The 7,541-nt window shown below is 42.1% G+C and overlaps 1 protein-coding gene across 6 annotated transcripts in view; it reads right to left on the bottom strand.

Annotated features, from left to right (window-relative positions):
* The window catches only part of hmg20a (high mobility group 20A), a 39,618-nt gene that overhangs the window by 3,042 nt on the left and 29,035 nt on the right, over positions 1–7,541 (bottom strand). The window lies entirely within an intron of this gene.

A 7,541-nucleotide genomic window follows, 5' to 3' on the forward strand; every position in this document is an offset into this window, starting at 1 on the left:
CACCAGCTGCAGGAAGAGGGCCACCTGCATCATGAAGGACCCCACTCACCCAGCACACACACTTTTTGCCCCGCTCCTCTCAGGAAGGAGGTTGAGGAGCATTAAGTGTAGAACCACTAGACTGAGGAACAGCTTCTACCCTGAAGTTGTTAGACTCATGAATCTATAAACAGAATAATCACTGTGAAGAAAATAAATCACTGGAATCCCACTTTGATTGGTGATATGTGCTTCTGACTGTGCTGCTGATCTCATGCTGCTGATATGTTTCTTGTTGCTATGTACATTCATCCTCATCTGCTCACACAGACTCATGTTCGTGCTGCTGTTGTTTGGCGTATTGTTTTTGTGCTATCAGTGCTTAGTGTATTTCTTAGTTCATATATTAGATCTTATTACTGTTTTTCTTTACAATTTATACTTTTGTTGGAAAGGGCAGCATGGTGGTGGTTCGGGTCAGTGGTTCAAATCCCAGTTCGGGGGCCTTTCTGGGTGGAGTTTGCATGTTCTCTCCGTGCATGCGTGGTTTTTCTCCGGGTACTCCAGTTTACTCTCACAGACCAAAAAAATACACGTTAGGCTGATTGGTAACTCTGAATTGTCCCTAGGTGAGAGAGAGAGTGAATGGTTGTTTGTCTTATTTGTCTCTGTGTCCCTGTGATGGACTTGAGACCTGTCCAGGGTGTCCCCTGCCTATCGCACAGTAATGGCTGAATGTAGGCACCAGTGACCCCAGTGTCCCAAAAAGGAAGAAGCGGGTAAAAGATAATGGATAGATGGAATTTTGTTGGATGTAACTGGGTCCCTGTGTACACAATTTTGTTCCACCACATGTACCACATGTGATGCAAGTGTCAATAAAGAAACCTTGATCTCGACCTTGAACTTTCACTTTGGTGCATGGCTGCACCTAGGTTTAAAAAAAAAAACTCACCATCAAAAATTTGGATTCCATGTTAAAATTCGAGATTGCCACCACCATATATATTTGGAAACCGGACACCCCAATCATTTTAAGAATCTAAAAGTAAAAGTATAGTTTTCTCAACTGATTGGAGTGGCAAAGAATGGAAGCCAAGGCCACCAATCCCTGGCACCACCATGGTTTCCAGATGCCAGGATTTGTCACTCTGCACTGCCTTGGACAAACATAAAAAATAAAACTCTACCTCTGTTCTTATGTACAGTGTATCTCCTACCCACTTGAACATCTTGCACCATTCTCTGTTCAGTTCCAGTCCAGATAAAACATTTATCTCAAAAACTAAAAACATTCACTTTTCAGATCCCTCAGCAGCTTGTTTCTCTTTAGGTGGAGCTGTGGGTAAACAGGATCCCTGCTTGACACTTCAAGGTGTCAACTCACTTCCTGGTTGCGTTGCTGCACCTGAATCTTATGATCTCATCATCTCTGCTGCATTTAAATTCATCTGGAATAACACGTTTTTAATATCCGATTACTGTTGTGATTTTCCTGAAATCCTGTGTTTTTGTCTGCAGCATATGACGACTGAACTTTGGTGATAGTTCATCTCTTTCTGGTAACCAACTGACGTGGGTCATCTCAGTAAAACGAGCTGGCTCTCAAGCATCCTTTGGTAACGGCTCAGAGCTTTTGGACCCATCGCCATCAGACTGACAAACACATGAAGTGTTTTTAGTCATTATATGTGGCGGTCTCCTCCATGAGTAACTTTTCTCCTTGCTAATCAAACCTGGAAAAGAAGAACGATACGTTCATCTGAGACCCTCCTGCCTCTCTACTCACCACATCTTGTTGTCTCTTCTTCTTTAGACTGCTGGATCTTCATTCCCTCTCTTCTTAAATGCGCAACTGTGGCTGAGTGGTTAGAGCAGTCGTCCTCCAATGAAAGAGTTGGGGGTTTGATTCCACCAGCAGCCACATGCTGAAGTGTCCCTGGGCAAGACACTGAACCCCTCATTGCCTCCGATGTGTGTCCCATCGGTGTATGAATGTGATAAAGCTCTGATTAGTCTTTGTACAAAAATAGTAACACTATATAAATACAGTCCATTTACCATTTAATTCTTATAGAGAAAAATCGGCACAAGATTCGTCCATATTTGTCTTCATCAAACCTATCCAAAGGTCCTTATCACATGTTCAAAAGCCAAATGTTTTGTGTCTTGGGGTCATGCCTTAATGAGGAGTCCCATCTATCCATCCATCATTTTCCTCTTGTTCTGGACTCAGGTCTCAGCAGCTTGAGCAGGGAGGTCCAGACATCTCTTTCCACATTCATCTCTTCCAGCACTTCTGGGAGGACTCCAAGGCGTTCCTAGGCCAATCAAGGGATGTAGTCTCTCCAGCGTGTCCTGGGTCTTCCCTGGGGTCTCCTACCAGCTGGTCATGCCCGAAGCACCTCCCTAGGGAGGCGCCCAGGAAACATCCTTACCAAATGCCCAAACCACCTCAACTGGCTCCTCTCGATGTGGAGGAGCAGTGGTTCTACTCCGAGTCTCTCCTGATAACTGAACTTCTCACCCTGTCTCTAAGGGAGAGTCCCCTGCAGAGGAAACTCATTTCAACCTCCTGTATCCACGATCTCATTCTTTCAGTCTCTACCCAGAGTTCATGACCAGAGGTGAGGGGAGGAACGTAGACCGACCAGTGAACAGAGAGCTTACCTTAATGGGGAGTCCCTGCATTTGTAATAACCACCTGAAGACATTGCTAAGTCACTACAAGGACCATCAGTGTTCAAGTTCAAGTCAATTTTATTGTCATTCACATCACGTGTGGTACATGAGATGGAACGAAATTATGTACCCAGGTTCCCAGTTACATTCAAAAATAGCAAAAATATAAAGTGTAAAAAGAAACAGTAAATAAGGATCTAAGATACATGCTATACGTGTCAGGGACTTCATCCAGTACTGAGGCTATAATGTGGAGTAGATCCAAGATTTTTGTCCATTTTCTGAGAGCTGGATATGGTTTCAAGAAGGTTCTGTGCAGTTCCACAGTGTGACCAGGTCAAACGTCTTTCTCCTCCGTGTCCAAAAATGTGCATTAGAGGACATGATGGACAACGATTCCCTGGAGCTACGAGTGTTTTTTTTTCTGCAAGAGTACAAATCATCCAGCAAAGTGCAGATACGTGTATAACAAAAGTGCTCGGCTGACGCCCCCGATGGTTGTCCTGACCTGTGTCACCCGAGGGAGTGGAGCTAGGGAGGGCGTCCACAGGTTATTACCTACCTATTCATGCAGCTATCGCCATGAAGTTCCCCCTGATGTGATCAGCAGACATCCTGCAGAGACGTGCTGAAGTGAAACCAGACTTTTATTTTATTTGCACAGAGTGCTGTCGTTGATCCAACTGAACACCCATGACTGGAAATTTATACTGTCACTCAAAAATGCCCCCCAAAAAATAAAAAATTAAACCCCACAATGTGTTTCTGCATTTTAAAATAATCTGATTTTAATTCAGGTACACAGAATCATAGTAGTGCATCTCTGTGATAAGTTTGTACATCTTGTAATTTTGTGTCAGTTCTTTTCTGTATTTGAACAAATAAAATGCTTTTTTTTTATGGAGCATCTGAAGAAGAAGCATGCTGCTGAGCTTATAACAAACTAATGTGCTCTTCTGTTGGGTCATGCAGCCCATTAGATTTACTTCACAAAGGCTGGTATTCAAATTATTTACTTTAGACGGTAACGGGACCTTCTCTCCTGCAAGATGTGCCACTTGTTATGGACAGCACTGCTCAGGAGTTTGTGAAACATTTAGAAATGTGTGTTTTTCTGCAGTTATCTGTCTGAAACACCAAGAAAATCTAAACCTGGTTTTCAATGACAACTAAAGAACAATCTATAACTGTCATAAATAGAAGAATCCCTGCTAACAGTATCTTGTGTAAACGTTTTGTACAAGAATAAATGCAAGTGATCCGTTCCTGGACTGCAGCTTGGAGCGATTTCGCTCCAGTTTTTTTTTTTTTTTATTTAGACAAGAACTGATGAAAAACACAAACAAAAGTCCAAAACTGAACTCAAGTTATTCTGATTCATGCTCAATAATCCAGATAGGAAAATTCAACAAAGTTCAGTCAGGTCCTCTGGGCGGTTTATTTTTTTGTTAAAACGTTTCTTCTTTCATCTAAAAGACTTCTTCAGTCCGAGGAGCCACAACAAACTCAGTCTTATAAACACCATCGAACTGGTTGACCCTCTATGTGAAGGTGGTATTTATAAGACTGAGTTTGTTGCGGCTCCTCAGACTGAAGTTTTTTTGGATGAAAGACGAAACGTTTTAACAAGAAGAAACCGTCCAGAGGACCTGACTTAACTTTGTTGGATAACTCGAGCTCTGCATCTTTCTCTTTGGCTTTAGGTCAAGAGCTGATTCTACAAACATCGACTTTATTCTCAACTCGTGTCTTGAAGTAATATTTCACTACAAGAGATTAATTTCACTGCAGAATTGTTGGCACGTGACTCAGAGTTTAGGGAGATTCAGACGTTACTGCTGAGTCATTGATGGCCCAGACAGATTCTAACCATGATGGTACCACCACCGTGTTTCACTGATGGGATTCAAGAACTTATTTACCTGGAAAGATGTATAATGCTTGGCGCCATCCAAAACTAGTGCTCGCAGTGTGTTCACATTTTTATATGAGCTTAATGCAGAGGTCGTTTTCTGTTTGTGTCACGTATCTGAAGGGAGTTTCTTTCATTTCACTTGCACATGTAAACATTAGAAAAATTACTCTGGCATTCGTCACTTCATCATTCTTTGGTCAGTGTTCAAACTTTTTAATAGTTTACAAGTTAAAGCCATTTGTAGTCTTTCAGACTCCCTCTTGTAAAAATCCGTAGGGAGTCTGGAGAAGGGTAAAAATAGTCCGTATATTTTCAGACCTCCTGTTTGACTGCAGGATACGATGAACTCCAAATGAACCGGCAACGTTTTGAAGCCAGAGCAGCATCGACAGCAGTTTTTTTTACTCAGAAATACCTTTTTATTACGGTCACCAATAGAAACGGACTTTGTCTCTCAATAAATACATAGAGTACCGGTATATGCCTAAGAGAGACGTGCAGTGGCTCAGTGATATGTGCCACCGTCTTGTAAACCTGAGGCTACACGTTTGATCCCAGGCTCTGTCAGAAAAGATATAAAACATAAAGCAGTTGGCGTCCAAACGGCCCGTTCAAACTTCTGACTCTGTCTCGTTCTATACTGTGGAAGTTTACACATTTTGAGCTTTGAGATGTGAAATATTCATTGATTTACCTAAATAACTGATCAAACATATTGTTTTTTTTTTTATCATTCATTTAATTGTTTTTGTCCCTAGTCGCAGAGAGAAGTGGGGGAATTGTAAAAGTCCTTCATCCATCTGTGCATGTTGTGAGCTGGATAAATGGAAAAATAGGTGAGGTGCCGACTTCCATGTTGGTGTGGGGCTGCATCTATAAGAAGTTTTTTGAATCTATAAGAAGGGACTCTGTCAAAAATTGGGTTGCCACATCAAAATTCAAGATGGATGCATCATGTGTGGGATTCCTATGTTTCCAGCCACTCGCTCTCTCTACACCTGCACCTGATTTGGAGGACTGCTCTTTAGAGTGCTTAATCTCCTGCCAGATGTTCTTCCAACGCTGGGACATTATGGTACCTCATGGTAAAAAATGGACAGCAGGTAAACTAGTTTCTAAATGGTTTTACTAACCTGTTTTTGATATCTTCTGCAGCGACTTCCAAGTCCTGTTCCCTCGAGTCTTCTAAGACCTCTTCGTTCCTTGTGACTTCACCTTGGCATCATCTTGTCCCTTCAATCATCCAAACATCAGTCTGGATCATCCCTCCCCCCGTGGAAACCTAGGACCTCCTCTCTCCCTCCTCTCCAGCTCCTTCTACAAACAAACAATAAGAAAATCAAATCGGCAAACAAGAGTTATTATCTCATCAAACCAGAAAGAATCTCAATATTCACCTTGTCCTATTTCCCTTCCAGCCTGAACATCACCAACACCTGTAAACCAAACACTTACCTTCCTTACCCCTGCCTCTTCCTCAGTCTGCTAACTTGGGGTCAGCATTTACAGAAATCATGTTAATACGTACAAATGTAAACCTTGTGATCTGGATAACTTGGAAAATAAGCAGCATACCAACTTCCACTTTAGTGTGTGGATGCAGATCGGTGTACAACGGATCAAATATTTGGGTTACATCAAAATCCAAGATGGCCACCACCATATATGTATGTAAACTAATCCATATCATTTGAAGAAACAGTGCTTTCTAGTTTCCATACTACTTGAAAGTATAGTTTCCTCAAGTGAATGGGGTGGCCGAAGATTAATCTATGGTGGCCGAGGCCGGTGGCTCCACCACTGCATCTGGTTTGGGGTCAAATTTCTCCCTCGCCTCACAGGATCCACTCTGTGCTGTCTCGGACAAGCAAAAATAAAAAAGAATTCCCTCCGTTCTTCTCCACAATGTGAGTCCTACCCACGTGAATATCTTAGACCCAAAACATCAAGGTTTAATTCTTTGTTCAGTCAGAGTCAGAGTCAGAGTCAGAGTTTCTTTATTGTCATTCGCACCTCATGTGGTACATGTGGTGGAGCGAAATTATGTACACGGGGTCCCAGTTACATCCAACAATAAAATGTATAAGAAAAACAGTAATAACATCTAAGATATGAACTAAGAAAAACATCAACTAAATATACACTAAGCACTCATAACATAAAACATTGAACATCAGCACAAACATGAACATGAGTCTGTGAGCAGATGTGCACGCATGAACACATCAACATTGAAACAGATCAGCAGCAACATGAAACAGATCAGCAGCAACATGATATGGTTTTTCACAGTGATTATTCTAGTTAGAGATCCATGAGTCTAACAGCCTCAGGGTAGAAGCTGTTCCTCAGTCTAGTGGTTCTACACTTAATGCTCCTTAACCTCCTTCCTGAGGGGAGTGGGGCAAAAAGTGTGTGTGCTGGGTGGGTGGGGTCCTTCATGATGCAGGTGGCCCTCTTCCTGCATCTGGAGGTGTAGATGTCTGTGATGGTGGGGAGGCTGATTCCGACAGATTTCTGTGCAGCTTCAAGCTTTAAAGCAAGATATTGTTATAATATATTTAAGAAAACATAAATGAAGTTACTGTATATGTGAAGGCTTTCTTCAAAGTCATGCATTTGTTGGAATATCAGCTTAGTTCAAGCTTTTCCTCATTTCCTCCTCATTTCATTAATTTGTCCTCGGTTGTAAAGTGAAGAAGGGGACAGGAAAGACCCTCCATCTTTCTGTCCATCCATACATGTTGAGCACGGTAACGACATATAAGTGAAGTAATGACTTCCAATGTTATGTGCGGCTGCATCTAGGGGTAAGAAATTTTCCTTTCAAAAAGTGGGTTGCCACGTCAAAATCTATGATGGCCGCCACCATTTATATGTAAACATTGTGACCTGGATAACTTGAAAAATAAGTAACTCACCAGCTGCAGGAAGAGGGCCACCTGCATCATGAAGGACCCCACTC

This window comes from Nematolebias whitei, chromosome 10 (assembly GCF_014905685.2).
Source record: "Nematolebias whitei isolate Nwh7 chromosome 10, NemWhi1, whole genome shotgun sequence".
NCBI classification, from domain to species: domain Eukaryota; kingdom Metazoa; phylum Chordata; class Actinopteri; order Cyprinodontiformes; family Rivulidae; genus Nematolebias; species Nematolebias whitei.